This window comes from Taeniopygia guttata, chromosome 4 (genome assembly GCF_048771995.1).
Source record: "Taeniopygia guttata chromosome 4, bTaeGut7.mat, whole genome shotgun sequence".
Lineage (NCBI taxonomy): Eukaryota > Metazoa > Chordata > Aves > Passeriformes > Estrildidae > Taeniopygia > Taeniopygia guttata.
This window is the reverse complement of record NC_133028.1, coordinates 11,389,199-11,405,907: the sequence shown is the minus strand read 5'-3', so window position 1 is coordinate 11,405,907 and position 16,709 is coordinate 11,389,199. Positions and strand designations below refer to the sequence as shown.

The following is a 16,709-nucleotide window of genomic DNA, read 5'->3' as shown; positions in this document are numbered from 1 at the left end:
ACATGTGTTGTATTTGTGCCTGTGTTTGATCTAATTTTCTCTTCTGAGAAACTGTAGCACTTTAAAGGCCTCAGGTGGCCTTTCTCATCACTTGGTGTAGTGATTAGATCCTTGCATTGTAAGTCAAGAGATCACGCATGTAGTCATTTCTCTATTATCCAGGGTGTTGGGAGGTTGGTGTAGGCTTTGGATAATATGTGTCATCCAGAATAAGCTTGGAGAGCAGTTTAACGACCCTCGAACCACTGTTCTAAACCCCCAGGATTTTGGAAGGGCTAATTAGCTCAAGCTGTGAACATGAAATACCTCTGCTCTGCTTCTAGACAAAACCTAGGCGAGAAGCTGCAAAAATGAGTTGTTGCTGCACCTGAGCTAATAAACCTTAGTTCAGTGTGCTCTGTGAGGAGCTGCATCCATAACCCAGGACAGTTAATTGGCAGCTTAAATAGTCTGACCGTGGCTGGGCACAAGTGACAGAGTTGCCAGCATTTTGCACCTCTGTTATGTTGACCCGACTTTACAGGGACCAGCAGCTGTTTGTCACTGTGTGAATTGGTTTTAGTATTGCATCTACTTAATCACTTAATCTCATTTACAAAATAGCATTTAGAGTTGTGCTTTTTGTTGGGGAAAAAAACAAACGTGGGCCATCAGAAGCATAATAACACACCAATCCTGGTAAAAATGTTTCTTCCCCCTCACTGAAAAAATGAAAAAGAAGAAAAATAAGCATCAACTGTATATTAGAGGTCTCTCCAATAGTTTATATTGTATAAAGAAGGGAGAAGCTCCTTTAGTTTATGTATGTCTCTGAAACAGGGAAGATTTGAGTCTGGCAGTCACAAGAACAATATTGAGGATTTTTTTCCTAGTCATGATGCATATATTTCATTTAAAGTAAGTAGGGAAGATTTTGGTAAAGATTATTTCCTTGATAGCAAAAAACAGTGTAGTCCTAATGTGAAACACTTCATAGTAGGAATAAGTCTTTATATTAACAAGCTACTTAGCTCATCAGTGCATTATGTAATATGACTTGGTCACCCTCCTTCTTGCTGTACCATGGGAAGCGGGTGGATGCAGAAACTTCTTGTTGGGGGACAAGTCATGGGCAGTCACCTTAGCATTGAGGGGAATGTAGGGGAATTGTTGTGGAATTAATTTTACTCAAAATATGCTGTAAAAAGGAATAGCTTAAATTTCAGTTGTTATACACTTTCTGCTTGTTGCTAATGTTAATAGATTTTGCAATGAAATTGGTCCTCAAGGAAAGCAAGAGTGACAAAAATCACAGTTACACCAAACTTTTGCTTCCTATATCCCCTATGGGCTTTCTCCCATTACACACATACATGGTTCGTATAAGTTTGTTATTGATTCAGTGTTGCTTTCCCTGCCTAGGAGGCTTTTAGAAAAAAGAGATATAAATGTTAGGGATCTTTGTTATCAGTATATAATACCATTAAATTTGATTTAGGAATGAGATCCCAGACTGGCAGTGTCTCAGTGTTTTCCACTGAATGGCAAATAACCTGGATGGCTTTTGACACCTGTACAGCTCTGCTCAGCCAAGGATGGCTGGGGAGCAATTCACCCATATCTGGGGCTGTGCAGTGTGGATCAGTTGCTGTGAGGCTGTTTCTTTGTCCCCGTGTCCACTTTAGGTAAGAGAAATCTGACTGCTGGTGTTGCAGAGCAGTGAATGAGATCTGACAGCCTTCAGATCCTCATGACTGAGGTTGACTTGGTGCACAGTTGTGGGGGAAGGTTTTCCTGCGAGCTCTGGGCATGGCTGTGTGTGCCCTCTTCCCTCTGGTCCTGGGCCATGCGATCCCACAGGCAAGGAAGATGCTGGTTCTCATACTGTTCTTCTGTCCTCCCCAGGACACTGTTGCTACTCCCAGGTTAATGTGAACCAGAAATAAGAGTCCAGCTCCATGATTGTTAATCCCAGACCAGGTGCTCCTTTATCATCCAGCAGACCAAGTGTGATCTGGAGCACTGCTGTCAAATTAGCCAGGCAGCGCAGCGTGAAATCCGTGCTGGCTCAGTGCCTGATGCTGGCAGACAGATGTTACCTGATCCATAGGGGTGATTGGAGTGGTGCAGGCGGATAATACCTGAGCCAACATAAAGCTTGACAATAGCAAATTAACTTTTCAGCATTTGCTTGTCAGATTTGAACTGTCAGGCTGAGTTAATACTTGAAGCAGTGCTTTGGTGGTTTTTTTAGGAGCCTGAGGGGTAGCTCTGCAGTAGAGTCAAACAACAGCCTAACTCCCATTCAACAGCTATTTATGTAAAGCTGCTGGTGAAATGTTGAAAGAAAATGAGTGGTTGTGTTTCCTCAACTGCTTTGGAAACCTTTCTGTGAGAGAGGTTTGAATGCAGTGAGCACACCAGCTCTTCCTAACCAGTGATCAGATTCTGCTCATCTTCGTTTTAGATGGAAAAGGAGCAGTCTGAGCCTGGCTACCCATGTGCTGCCTGTGTGCAGTAGCACTAAATGAAACCAACTGCAGATGAAACACAATCAGGCATAGTGCTGGATACTTCTTATTTCTTAGCTCTAAGTTTTTAAGGACATTTTGTTATTCTTTAGGATTCTTCCTATTTCCTTTTTTTTTTTCCACAGCAGGAGAAGGGGATTACAGTAAAATGAGTCTTTCCTTCACATTATTATCAACATGATTTGCTGTTTTAATGTGATGTTGGTAGTCTAGCAGTGTGTTAGATGTAAAGGTTTCTATATGTTTCTGTGAAAGAAAAGAATGCTTTGAAAGAAGTCTTTCCACCAAAAGAAAAAATATCAGAAGTGCATAATATAGCAATTTATGAGGAAAATCTGATTGTAAATTCATGCAACTTATTTGTGCAATTGTAAGAGCTGTTTAATAGTTTACAGCTAGTTAATACTCTCATTTTGAAATCCTGATCAGCTGTCATGAAGCATTGTTTCAACAGATGATAATTTTGCAATTTGAAGAAGAAGTTGCTGAAAAGTCTTCTCTGTGAGATTGATGTTCTTGGCAAGATTTTCCTGGTGCAGATAATTTGTGTAAATTTGAAGACTTATTAATTGCAAAATTGGTTCAGTTTCCAGAATAAAACTAATCCAACTATCAGAGCATTGTCTCAAGGAAATAAATGGGTCTTAAAAGATTAATAGAGGAAGGCTTCCTTTTAATGGTGCTATTTACTATTGCAAAGTTATCCTAAAGGGAGAATTCTTGCTTTAACATACCTGGCATTGTCCTGTTGGAAACAGGCTATTGTTCATTTTTTTCTGATGTGACCTACAGTGCTATGTAGTTATCAGATGTTACAACAGTAAAATAATATTATTTAAGTTTAATTTAAAATATAACCCATACGTATCCTGAATGTTGTTTTAAAGGTTTTATTTTGAAGCCATCAACATTTTCTGTTTAAAGTGAAATGATTTGATTTGGAAAAAGAAATGCATCTTTAACAAGGTATAGGGTTTTTTATATATTCATATATGATCTAAGGGAACTTATTCTGATGCATTACAATGGACTGTGTAAGTGGTCACATTCATGAGGCAGGAGATATTTGTATAACACTGACTGAATCTCTAGAGAATGAAAACAGTAAGAATCACACCAGACAATTTTGATTTTGTGGGAAGAATTTTATCCTAACTGCAAGTCTTATCTTTCACAATGACACATTCTTGAAAGCAGAATTTCACTGGTCATGAGCAGACAGTCATCCTTGTGGCATGAGAGTTAGATGCTGAAATGAAGTGTTTAGTTTTGTTGTTGTTGTTTTATTTAATTTCTTTTTAAATACAAGCCCATGACATCACTGATGCTACAGAAACAATATCATAGCTTATCCAATTATATGTTAGTACTATAAATAGTTTAGAAATATTGGGAGCTTCCGAGGTACATAGTAGATCATCACAGAAATTCTTGTATTGTACAAAACAAATCTTCATCTAGCATCAATAGAATGGCACTAGTCTTTATTACAATAAAATTCAGTCACATTCAAAGAATTGACTCTTACAGAAGAAATATCAGAATTTTAAAATAAACTAATAAAACCTCTACTTTTTGCAATACATTTTTTCGTTAATTCTAAATTGCAGCTGATCAATGACATTCTCTATCCCATGGTATGAATGGAATAAAAATTGGGTTGGAACAAATCGCTGCTTTCTAGGTCAGCAACACAGTTGTCCTTTAGAAAATGCGTGCTAGAAAGTTGAGGCCTTATTTGATGAATACTTGGAATGTGCCTGGGTGCATTGCTGAATCATGGTTTCTGTGCTGGAATTACAGGCTTGGCTCCTCCTAATTGAGTCCCCTTTGGGCTGTCTCGGAGTGTTGGCTGAAAGGGATTTAGATCCTGGGAATCCTGCACACTTAGAGCTTTTTCAGTTGAGGGAACGTCTTGTGCAGTAGGGAGCTATGTGAACTTGTCCCTTCTGTGGGACAACTGATATATTAAACTCCTCTTGGTAAATAGAAGTCTGTGTTTCCATGCTTCCTAAGGTCATGATTTCTGTCCCTTTTGAGCACCCTGCACAGGGTGGTGGGGAAGGGTCATTTTAAGTTTATGATGAATATTTGAGGGAGTCACCATTCAGGCTTGGAAATTGTTGCTCACACAACCGAACAAGCCCATGCTTGTTGCAGTGAGCTGTGGCCACTTGCTGCAGCTGCACTGCTCTTACTTTTTTTCCTTAAGCTATGGGTCTTTTTGCTCTGAGAGGTTCTGGGTTCTTTTCTGTGTTTGTATGCAGTTTAACAATAAAAAGTACTCTTGCAGTGGCTTTTTAATTTTTTTTTATTTATTAGCAGCACTGATTAAGACAGCAGTTGACAATTTGGCCATTAGCCTCCATTGTGGTTTTCACAATACACCATTATTTTCTTCTCCATAGTGGGCTACTAGCCTGGAACCCTTCCAGTTCTGCTGCAGTAACAGGATGGGCTTAACAGAAATCTCTGGGCTCAAAAAAAAGAAGTGACTCATCTCCCCTTGCTCATCTGCTCATGTACATCTTATTAAAAAGAAGTCTGTGTGATCATTTTGTTTCGAATGTCAGGTAAAGATTCAGCCTTCTCTTCACAGTCTGCTAAATTTTTCACTGAAACAAATGTGTTCAAATGAGTTAATGTTATCTTAGAGGCAAGTGAGTGCTCCGGGCAGATCCTGCTCACCCACAGCAGCCCCGCTGCCCGTTCCGGCTGCTGCAGCTCATTGCAGGAGGAGATGTGAAAGAAATGCTTTGCAGCTCCAGCCCTGGGCGCTCTGGGAAACCAGGCACCCTAGCTAAAAATAGGCTCCTCTAAGTTAGCAGCTTTGCTTGTGAGTGCACAGCCAAGAGAAGCTGATTTGTGTAATAAGTGATTTCCATGGACTGGGAACCAGGGCTAGTTGGGAAGAGACAGGCAGGAGAAAGAGTTGACAAAATGTAGTAGTTTTAATCCTAGCTTTGGCTATTTATGGAGTGCTTGATATTTCATCCTTTAATTTTGCTAACAACTGTGCATTTCCCTAAGATCTCAGTCAACGTCAGAGTTTGATCCCACTGAATGCTTTATTACATGAGAAAAAGCATTTGTCTTGGAGACTGAAAAGTTTTAGCAAATCAAGGGCTGTGTGAGGAAAACAAAGAATTATTGTATTTATTCTCTGGTCATGGGGAGTTAAGTGAAGGAGACTTCCTTGAGGCTGAAAATTCACCATCAGAGGAGCTTGACCTGAATTGTCTGTGTTCAGGATGTGTGTCTCCAGAGTAGTTTCCCTCTTCTCCTTATTCCTGTTTGGCTTGGCATCACCCCTCCCTGTGCAAAGCTCTCTGTGACCCCTCTCCCTTTCAGCTGTGCAGCTGAACTGAGCTTGCCCTGCTGCTGGGGGTGATTCCCCTGCTGCAGGGTGCATCAGGGTTTCATTTGGTAGTGTAAATGTCTTGTTTTATCAGCTAGGGAAGATTTTCAGCTAGCTAGTTTGTGGTACAAGGAGGAAAAACAAAAAGGGGGGGTTGGGAAATGCAATAGATAAAGTCTTAAGTGGTCACAATTTAAACCTTAAATTGCCAATTGCATGACTGGCTAGAAGAAGAAAATGTGAGCAGAAAAAGAAGGCAGTAAACATGATGATTAAATGGATCTTACTCAGAGTAAATTATAGCATTCCCAAATGAAAGTCTTCTCCTTTACAGAGAAATCATTAAATGTTAAACTCACACTATTATTTGCGTTTCATTGGGTAGACTTGCATGCGCAGAAATATCCATTTTAATTAGTGTTGAAAAGAAGTCTCGTGTACAGAGCACTGCCTGGTAGGTATTTTTATACTCTCTCTCCGTGAACTCATTTTATATGATGATGATTTCTTCTAATTTTTAATTAACATGTCTAAGTTAGAGTTGGGGAAAATGATCAGTGTTTCATTAACTGCCTCACACTTGGAGATCTATGCAAACTTAATTGATGTGGTTGCTACTGGGTACTTTGTCAAATGAGCCATCCTGCCACTACTTTTTTCCCCTTGCTTTTCAGTTCTATGAATTTGAGTGAAAGGCATACTGCAACAGCATATAGTTTTACCTCCAAAATGACAACGTATGATGTGGTGTTATATTTCAGTGCAATGTTTCACCAAGAATATTTTGAAACATTTTATAGACTTTGTATTGGAAGATCTTTTGTATATCATTGGTATATAGTGCCCCCCCCCCCCCTTTGTAATGAGTGTCTATAACAGTGTTTTAGAAAAGCAGTGAGAGTTTTTCTTGTTCGTTCTCTGGGAAAAATTATTAGCTTAACTCTGAGCATCACAATTTACAATATACTTGCTCATCTATAACAAATACACCTGAATTCATAATGTTTAATATCACAAAATATTAAAGCTTGTTGTTATTATTTATTTAATCATATATACAAATGAGTTATAGTATCTCACTGGAAAAAACGTTGAGATGTGCGGAGGCTGCATGGTCTAGTGGTAAAGGAGGTGTCCTTGGCTCTGGTCCCAGATCTGCCACCAACCTGTCCAATGACTGGCACCAAATCAGAGAATCTCAGAAGGAGCAAGATTGGAAGGGACCCCAGTGGGATCATCTGATCCAACCTCAACTGAGTACAGCTATTGGCATGCTAGAGATAATAATTTTTGGGGAGGAAGAGACTGTTACTAATCATTCTCGTAAGTAAGTGAGTATATTCCTGCTTAGTATTATTCAGTGGGTTTAGGTAATTGTAGCTGTAGTGTTACTGTTACCATAATGTGATAATTAAAAAGGATAGGAAAACAGCAAAGGCAAAGAAGAGCTGAAACCCAGTGATGTACTCTGTACTCTGACCGTGAATTGTGCCTAGAAACTGAGTTAGAGATTATGTCTAAGTAGCGATCCTATGTCTGAGCTTGCTTTATCTAAGAAAACCAATACTTTTTACTGTGTGATTATCATAGTAACAATATCTAACTGCAACAGCAGGGAGAAAGTTGGTAAGTTTTTAATAATGACTTAATAAAAAAAAATTTCTAATTTTTTTTTTATTAAGTCATTATTAAAAGGATAGAAAAAAATGTTTACCTTACAAAGTGAGGAAAGTGGATATGATATTAAAATATACTTGGCTTCCTATAAAGTTTTGGACTTAGAAATTTGATCAACAGAACTCTTAAAATATTATATTCAAGTAATATGTTAAGGCACATGAGATTAATTTAAGCCATCCATGTAGCATGGAATTGCAGAGTAATTGAGGTTGGGAGGAACATCTGGAGGTCATCTGGCCCACCTCCCTGCTCAAGGTAGGGCTCATATCAAAAGTGAGATGAAGCTGTTAAGGGTCTGTCTGGTTCAGGCATAATTTGAGAACACCAAGGTTAGAGTTGTGTCAGCCTCACTGGGTGTCCTAGTAGTTCCTAACTATTCTCAGGGTGCAATTATTTTTCTTTTTATATCCCCCTGGAATTTACCCTCCAGCTTGTGGTTTTATTTCTCTTGTTCTCAGACCCTGGGAAGAGTCTGTCTCTCTCTTCTCTTTAGATCATGGAAGGTGCTGCCTTAGTCTTCTCTTCTCCGGACAAATGGAGCCACTTTACTTTTCCTTTTCTGACATGTGCCTCAGCTCTCTAATCATGGTCCTCTACTGGAGTCTCTCCAGGCTGTCAGTCTTTGTTGCAGCAGGATCCCAAAGATGGACACAGTATTCTGGATTGTGTATGTTGCTCCCTGTGTTGTATGGAGTTACTGAATGATAAATATCAATGAGAGGATCCCCACCCCTACCTGGGTTTGTGAGGGGACATAGTTTATACATCAGATTTGCCATGGGAAGCTGAATGCAACCGAGAAGGATGAGTTATTCAGCTCTTTGCCTTTGCACATTGCATCCCATTACTGAGGGGAAAAACCAACCAAAAAAGGGAAGAAACCCAGTTTGAAAGAAGAGAGTCCTTGGTTATAGTGGTGATATCAAGTAAAAATTCTAAAGCTTCATTTTCCTGGAGAGGTGACAAAGAAGCGAGTTGCAGAGAGATGAGTGAGTGTCTTTTGGCACATTGCTCATTGAAACACTGGAGCCACTTTAGTGCTAAGCATGATGTAATGCAGTGAACAGTTTCTGTTTTAACTGTTTCCAGTTCTGCAATTAGTAATGTAACGCATTGCGTTATGAGAATAAAATTTATTTTTCCTGGTAGGCTTTTTAGTGTTGGGTAAATATGACAGTTGAAACACATGGTGTTTCCTTAAAAGCTGTGAATTCAAATGATGGCTTAGTGTTGAAAAAAGGATATTGGGTGTTTACGATCCAAGGCAGGTCTGTCAGCTACAGAAGTCAGAGCATGTTTTCCACAAGCTGGAATAGTCCATTTGGGGCAAGTGCCAGGAAAAAGGGAAAATTTCCCTTGGGGAAGCAGTGGGGACATAATTTACAATTTTGTGAAAACTCATTAACTTTGTTTTAAGCGTTAGTTCTGAATCCAGTGCCAGTCAGTATTTCCATATTTTCAATCACCAATATGGATAGTTATGTGAATTTGCTGATAAGTTTGTAGATAGAACAAAAATTGCTAAAATAATGAAGGTTGTTGCAAACATAATCTGAAATGGTTGATTAGAGGAAAATTCAAAAATTCACTTTTGCAGAGACAGATGGAGAGCTGTACATGCAAAGATATAAGGCTTTCAGGATGGAAGGCTGCTTTGGGAATTAGCAGCCCTGAAGTCAGTGTAAGGTTTTTGGAGGTAGCTTCCTCAATGAGTACATCAACTGAATTGATGGGAAAGAGGGTTCAAGAGGTTTGTTCTTGACACTGGTATTCTCCTGTATATGTATTTGTGAACTGAACCTGGAAGATGTTTTTGCTTTCATTTTTTTTCCTCCTTGTCTCCAGCTGCAGACTTTTTCTGGACAAACTTGCTTGCTCTTCTGCAGAATATCAGTTGAATTCTGCTGGCAATTAGCCCAGGGAAGCAGAGACTAGTTAGAATAATTATTGCTGGAGGTCTACAAAGTCTAAGGCTAAGCAAGAGGAGACAGATTAGAAAGAGCTCTTTGGAGTCTGCGAGATGAATAATGTCTGGGCTTAGAAAGTAGTTGAATTCTTAGGAAGAACCTAGTGGCGTAGTTGAACAAATGCTGATTATTTTTATATGTATATGCATTCATTTAGTCCCTCCTCTGCATGGCCTGATTTTATTAGGCATACTCGCCAAGTGGGCTTTCACTTTAGGGAAAGAAGAACAAAATGTTTTAAGTTAGATTTCCAATAGCAGCACTGTGCTGGCTTATCCCAGATTCGCTGTTCCTGGAAACCTGTGGTGAGGTTCCTGTAAAGCTGTTTGTGGGCTGGCCATAAAGGGTATATCAAGTAAGAAAATCAACTTGGCTTTGCCTTTGGTAGCTGCTGCTGCTCAGATCTGGTATTGTCACCTCAGAAATGTCCTCAGTTCTGGAGAATATATTCTGAAGATAAGGGGTGAGGGGTAGAGGTAGGGAGATGACCCAAAAAAATCATCCAGATACTGAAAAATAAGCTTTATGAGGTGAATTGTAGGGAGGCCAGTCCTTAATCTTATCAAAGAGAGAAGGTCAAAAAGCAATGTGATTACTGCGTGTAAGTACTTATTTATGGAAAATATATTTGTCAGCAGAGGTCTCTTAATCTTCTATAGAAGCACATGACAAGATCCCGTAGATAAATATTGAAGGTATATAAATTTACTCAAGAAATAAGTCATCGTTACTTGCTTGGCTGCAAAAACAAGTGTGGCACTACCTGCTAGAGGAAGAGGTAGGAACAGTATATTTTTTGAAGTGTAGATTGCTGCATTTTGTGTGATGTGCTTCAAGTATGTTTCTGTTATATGAATTTGGGTCTGGAAGTGTAGGAGGAGAGGAAAATGGACAGAGAGGATCAGGTGATCCTTTCTAGTTTTGGATTTAGCATCTGAGATGCCTTCAGTTTACTTCTTTCACTGGAGGGTTATTTGTGTTTATAATGGCTGTAAATTTAAAGCAACATGATAATTACCTGTCATCACAGAATATCAGTCTACAGGAGGTCAAAAAAGATCCCTTTTTCTCCTGAACATGTTCTTGGCTCCAGTTGCAGTCACACCTGTCCTTGTGCACCCCTCAACAAACTTACTTATTCCCTCAGTTCCTTCAGGGAGCTGAGGACAGCCACAGCCTGGGATGAGGCAGTGCCTGGGATGATGCACACAAAGGTCTGGATCTCTGGCCTTATAAAGGGAGCCTTTTTAGGAAATGTAATTCTGTTTTTTGCTTTTTGAGGGCCATTTCCACTGTTCAGAATTGTACCTGCCTCATTGCTTCTCCTATTGCCTCAGTCATGGCAATCTTGACTACGGGAATTTTGTCCCTGTCTTCCCATCCCAATGTAAGAGCAAAATATCAAATTAATCAGTTAGAATAAATCAGAATGTTTCTGACACATAAACCTTCAGGAACAATCACTGTATCTTACATAAAATACAAACAGAATTAGGGTAAGTTAAACTACAGGTACATCTTAGGATCTAGAACGTACAGTTTAGAAAATCTAAAAGCTAGACTACAACATGCCTTACAGGCTCTCTGAGATGCCTAAATTCAGAAATTCTTCACTTTTCAGTAAAAAGGGACCACTGCCAGGAAGCAAAAATACTTTTTTAGTTCAGGAAAGCATTACCTTCCTTGCTACCCTAGTAACACTTACTTTGTAGCCTTTATCCTCTTGGATTCATTATGAATTAGCCAGAAAACATTTGGCTTTGTGATCATTATCTGCCATTACCTGCTACGAGGACTGTTACATTTCACTGTACAGTACACTATTGGAAATAAGGCTGTAGTTGCAGAAATATCTACTACAGATTTACAGCTCCATTCTAAGCAGGAAACATTTAGCTCCAGGCAGTTATTTAATTTTTTATTTCTGTCTTTTTCCTTTGGTGTTGAAAATAAAATTTTCATAATCTTTGAAACTAAAATAAACAAACTGTCATGGAAACTTGCCAATTCCCACCTCCCCCCTCCTTTTTGCTTTTGTCCTTCCTTCTACCTCTCTTCTAGCTGCAGTGGGCTGGACCCTTTTCTCTGGTCTATCAGTGTGAAATAACCATAAGAGTCACTGCAGAGCTGAAAGGTAATTAATAATTAAAGATAAATCCAGAGAAATGTATCTATAATGCATTGATTTGTTGCAGGAAGGAGTAGGTAAGTTGCTTTTTTCTTTTTAAGTAAAGGAAAGAATTAGCAACTAGTCTTTGTTTTGGACTTTTTGCATCCATTTTGCAAAAAATCCATTTTGCAAAATTCAGATTACACTTATTATCTATCCATAATGCTCTATCCATAATATAATATCCATAATTATCTATCCAACTCCCCAGGTCTGGGCCTGGGAAGTTGGAACTGAAGTTTGTAGATCTCTGTCTGTCTTTGTATTAGCCAGTCAGGCACAGCCACAGACTGTTAGTATTCTTTGCTCTGAGAAAATAAAAAAAAAAGAATAAAAAGAAGGGCAGGAGGGACAACCCTAGGTACCAGGATGCTTAAAACTAAAACAAAAACTTGCCTGAGTGGTGATCAGAGACCCTGCAGGTTTCTCTAAGCATTTTTCTTAAGGCACGGAGGAGTAAAAATTTCTTGGGGACTGACAGATCTCCAAATAGCTTAACTTACTGAGAATATAGGCACTAATTTTGTTAAGATAGGAACCAAAAATCTGAGCTGATGTGTTTGAGTACCTGTTTCCCCCTTCCTGGCTGATGTATTTCTCTAAAGGCACATTTGCTGCCTGTTTATTTTATTCATGGAGGACTTGCATTATTTCCAGATATTGGATAATTTCTACTTCTTCACTGTAGTCCCCTGACCTTTATGTCCATAATCTGGATCTCTTCTTTCTTTTGGTAATTTTTTTTTGGATCATCGTCTATTGATAATTTAGTTAATAAACACAACTAGTTCAGAGGTTTACATATTATGTCTCCTTCCTGAGAAATGTTCTTCAGGCTGTTTGTGTTGTGATTTGAGGAAGGGATAGATAAGCTGCAAAAAAAAAAAAAAAAAAAACAACAAAAAAACCCAAAAAAACCCAAAAAAACACCAGGTAAATTGCTGTCAAATTGTTGTCACAGAGATTAAAGAATTCTTTAACCTTCTCTGGACTAGGGAATATGGAGGGGACTTGATTTCTTTCCCTGCTGATATGGAATCAATGCCCCTGAAATTGCTTAGGTGTCTGTGGGGAGTGCTCTGGGCAGTTTGTAAACATGGGTAGAAAATCCCTGGACTGAGCTAGAATCTCCCAGCACTGAACTTCAACATTTGTAATTTCTCTTTTCGCATAGTAGTAATAAGGATGCTGTATTAATTAACTAATGTGATGTGTTAGCCTTGCTCATTTTAAGTCCCAGAAAGAAAGCTTGAGCCACTTCACTCTGTATTTTTCCTACATCATGCACAAGCATTTTCGTTGGGTTGCTGTTCCTACAACTGACTATAAAAGTCAAATTTTAGCTTGAATAAACTTTAGTTTCCTTATTTTTAACACTGTGTTTCCTGAAGAAATGTCACAGGTCTTCTGTTTGGAAAAAGACAATTCACTGAAGAATTGCCAGGGAATATAGAAGTTCTTTTGGATTTTTTTCTCCTCTAAAACTTGGTTTGTTTTGATATGCTTCTGTCTTCAGGAGGTGGCTGGTCTTGAACAAATGTTTTATTAATTACACTGTCTACAAAATAATCTTCTGCAGCTATTTCTTGGGCTGCATAGAAAACTTCTTTTTTCCTTCCATTTGCTTTTGAAAAATACAGGCCTACTGCCTTGTCTAAGACAATGATGGGCTTGGGAGAGGTTGGAAAGTAATTTCTGCTGATGAAAAGCTATTTCTTCTTCCAAAGTGGGGAATTGAAAGGAATTGAATGTTGTTTTAGACACATGGGTGATGCATTTTTCCTGTGGCCTCTAATCTTATAAAATTATTGCAAAATACGATATTAAAAAAACCCAACAAATGTATGTAGTTGATCAGAAATTGACATAATAGGTCTGAGGTAATTTCTAGTAGTTACTTCTGCTTACTTTCTCTTGTACATTGTGAGTGAACTTTACTTCAAGAAATGTCTATTTAAAGATCCCTCTGGCAGTATAAGTTCACCCTGTATGGTGAAAAAGCTAGCATTGTTAAGTTTAGCTCTAGTTATTCTCTTGCAGTAGTCTCATGTCCATTATAACTTGACATTTAAAGTCAGAAATTTGTACAATTGCATGCTTTGTGGAGAATACAATGTGGTCATTTTTCCTGTGCACAGAATGTGTGAGACTTGCAAATACAGATTTCATCAAAACTGGATCCTCCTCTTCATGTAAGAAATTTCAAGATCTAATTTATTTTTCCTGTGTTTAGAATGGGCTTATTCCAGGTTCTAATTGGTTCAGACCTTGTATCAGACTCTGAGTAAATGCATGGGTATGGAAGTTGGAGGAGGGAGCAACAAAAACATCCATTTACTGGACAACATTGAGCTGAAAAGCTGCCATTAGTCTTGGATTGTAGCTTCTGAGCTCTGGTTATTACTGCCTTTCTGTTGTGGCATCAGTTAAACCCCTAACTTGAGAAAAACAATTTGCAAGAATTTAAAGGTTCAGATTTTTTTCTTTTTTTTTTTTTTTGGATAAGTTAATTTCTATACGAAAAAGGCTGTTGACTGGTAAACAGAGAAGACTATTCTCTAAGTTTCAGAAATAAAATATAAATAGAGACAGGCATTTGAAATTCAAATATAGAACAAACACATTAGGAAAAATGATTGGAAAATAAATAGCAGTTCCAGAGAGATGCTCAATATAATGGAGAACAACACTAAATGTCATGTGCACTGTACAGAAGTTTTAACTGTCTTATGATATATAGTTCTGTTGTAAAGAACCTTGGAATTAAGTATATCATGGTTGTACCTACCATTTTGAAGGAATAAAATATGGGGATTTTTAGTAGTTAGTCTGCTGCACTTTCTGTGATGATATGTATAATTTTACAAATTTTTTCAACTCTTGCCTTAGTTTTTCTAGGAGGTAAGGGAAAACCAAATCTTTCTTATATTGAAGATGTTGCCTCTTTGGCACAGTTTCTGTTGCATGTCAGGACTTTGGTGGTACAGAAGCACGTAACTACTGCAGACCTCCTGACCCCCATGTGGCTGTGCTGCCGTGTGCTGTGGGTAGCAGTGATAAGGGAAAGGGTCTTGGGACCCTGAAAGCTTTTGGGAGATATGGGAATTGGGTCTGTGAACATCGTGGATCAGAAAAGAAGATCCTTGGGGTTAGGCATGTGGAATTTAGATGTGTCTGTTGATCCTGCTGCTCAGTTTGTTCTCACTTTATACGATGTTTTCTGCTCCACCTGGACTTTGCCTGCAGCTTATTTAGACAGGGATTTATCCAGTCTTTCTGACAGGGTCAAGCTGGAAGTGTGGGTCCTCAGTGTGATAAATTACTAGGAAACAAAATACTTCCAAAGAGCTGTTCACATCTAGATGGGCAAAACTAATCTCTAGAGGTATCTCTTCTCCTAAAGTTGGGATAAACCAGGGTGGTACATCTGTCTCCATTTCTCCACTGTAAAATAAACATTATGTTAAGGGAGCACAAGACTGAAATTACCACATTTCTACAGAAAAGAGCCATGACAAGGTCTAAGTGTAGAGATAACTGTTCAGAAGAGCTCTAGGCATGAATTAAAATATTTTCCTTCCACTTCTTGTGCTACTTTACTATTGGACCTATCCTTAAATCCATGAAGACAGAAAAGAGTAGTGCTCAAAACATGAAGAAAGAAGTACTTACATATTTCTAAAATAATCTGTGATCACGGAGAGAGACCAACCATGAAAAACACCAGTCTTTAAGAGGGAGAATTTCACATTAAGAGTTTGTTACTGAAACTGCTTTGCAGCTCTAGCTACAGCCAATTAAATGCTGACATGCAAAAACTGTCTCTAAAGAATCTGTTGAATACTGAAGTCTTTACTGGAGTAAAATAAAGAAATATAAATCTCATTTATCAGGGCTTACAATCTTTCCCTGCTTGTCTCTACTTGATCTGAGGGTCATTTAAAATATATTAAAGGTTTAAGAGTGGAATGCAAGGCTAATTTGAAACCTGGCTCTGAGATGACTGATTATACTATTATACTTCATAGTGGTTAAACTAAAGCACAGTGTCTGTATGACAAGAGGGATCCAACATGATGTGGCGAAAGAGCTGTTCCTTTTCACAGATAATGTTATATAATTCCACTTAGCGTTTTTATGGCTCTTAAAGTAATGGACACCTAGGGCAGAGGCTGGGTGAGGAAACACAAAAAGCTGGCAAAATCTCAGTGCTCACAGATTGGAAATCTCCTGGTTTGGCTTCAGACTGAATGTGGAGAACTTTCCAGCACTCCCTCAGTCGCTTCCAATGTTTTCTTTGACGTATTTGGCCCCTGACCAATTTTCCCAACTGCTCCCAAGCCCTCTCTAATAGTCTCCTAACCCACTTGGATGTTCCCTCTGCTCCTTTATGCCCTTTCCATTGGCACGGATATGAAGTTCTGCTGCTTCAGGAATAATGCTGAAGATAAATGTGCTTTCATCCCTCTTCTCAAAGGGGTTCATTCCCAGTATTTTACAGTAGCTGAATTCTGTTAATGTCATTTAAGGTGTTCCAAATTTATTGTGAATGGGGCCACGGGGAGCAGGCAGGCTTGGCATGGGAGTGGGAATTATTCCCTCTCACATTACACTAGGGGTAGTGTGTTGGTACTTCTGAAATTAATTATTTTAGAAAGATAAGTAAGATGAAACAGTTAAAATTAAAGGCAGTCCTAGAGAGACCAACTTCCACCCAGGAAAAGTGGGTGGTGTTGGGTCTTGTCATCCCTGTGTGAAACTGCAGAGAGTATGGTTCTTGTTTGGAGAGGCACCCAGGTACTCCTCACTGGGAAGATGATCAAGCTGGGGGACTACAGAACTTTTGTTAGACAGTACCCAGAGTATTAGCCTCAGATCTCTTTTGGGTTATTCCTGTTTTACTAGGCAACCTGATTTTTTTTTTTTTTATTTCATTAAATCCTCTTCATTCTGTTTTTTTGTGTCATTTTCCAAGCCTGATTTTGACTTTGGAATAAGCAGAGTTAAAGTATCCCTGACCATGT

At 38.7% G+C, this 16,709-nt stretch overlaps 1 protein-coding gene across 9 annotated transcripts in view; it reads left to right on the top strand.

The window, feature by feature from the left end:
- The window catches only part of SORCS2 (sortilin related VPS10 domain containing receptor 2), a 533,588-nt gene that overhangs the window by 149,675 nt on the left and 367,204 nt on the right, over positions 1 to 16,709 (top strand). Inside the window, exon 1 of one of the 9 annotated variants that reach the window (XM_072927965.1) lies at positions 6,304 to 6,322. The exons of the other annotated variants lie outside the window; for them this stretch is intronic. The gene's annotated coding sequence lies outside the window, so the exon portion shown is untranslated. Of the gene's footprint in view, positions 1 to 6,303; positions 6,323 to 16,709 lie in introns of those variants that run through there. 9 annotated transcript variants of the gene reach the window in all.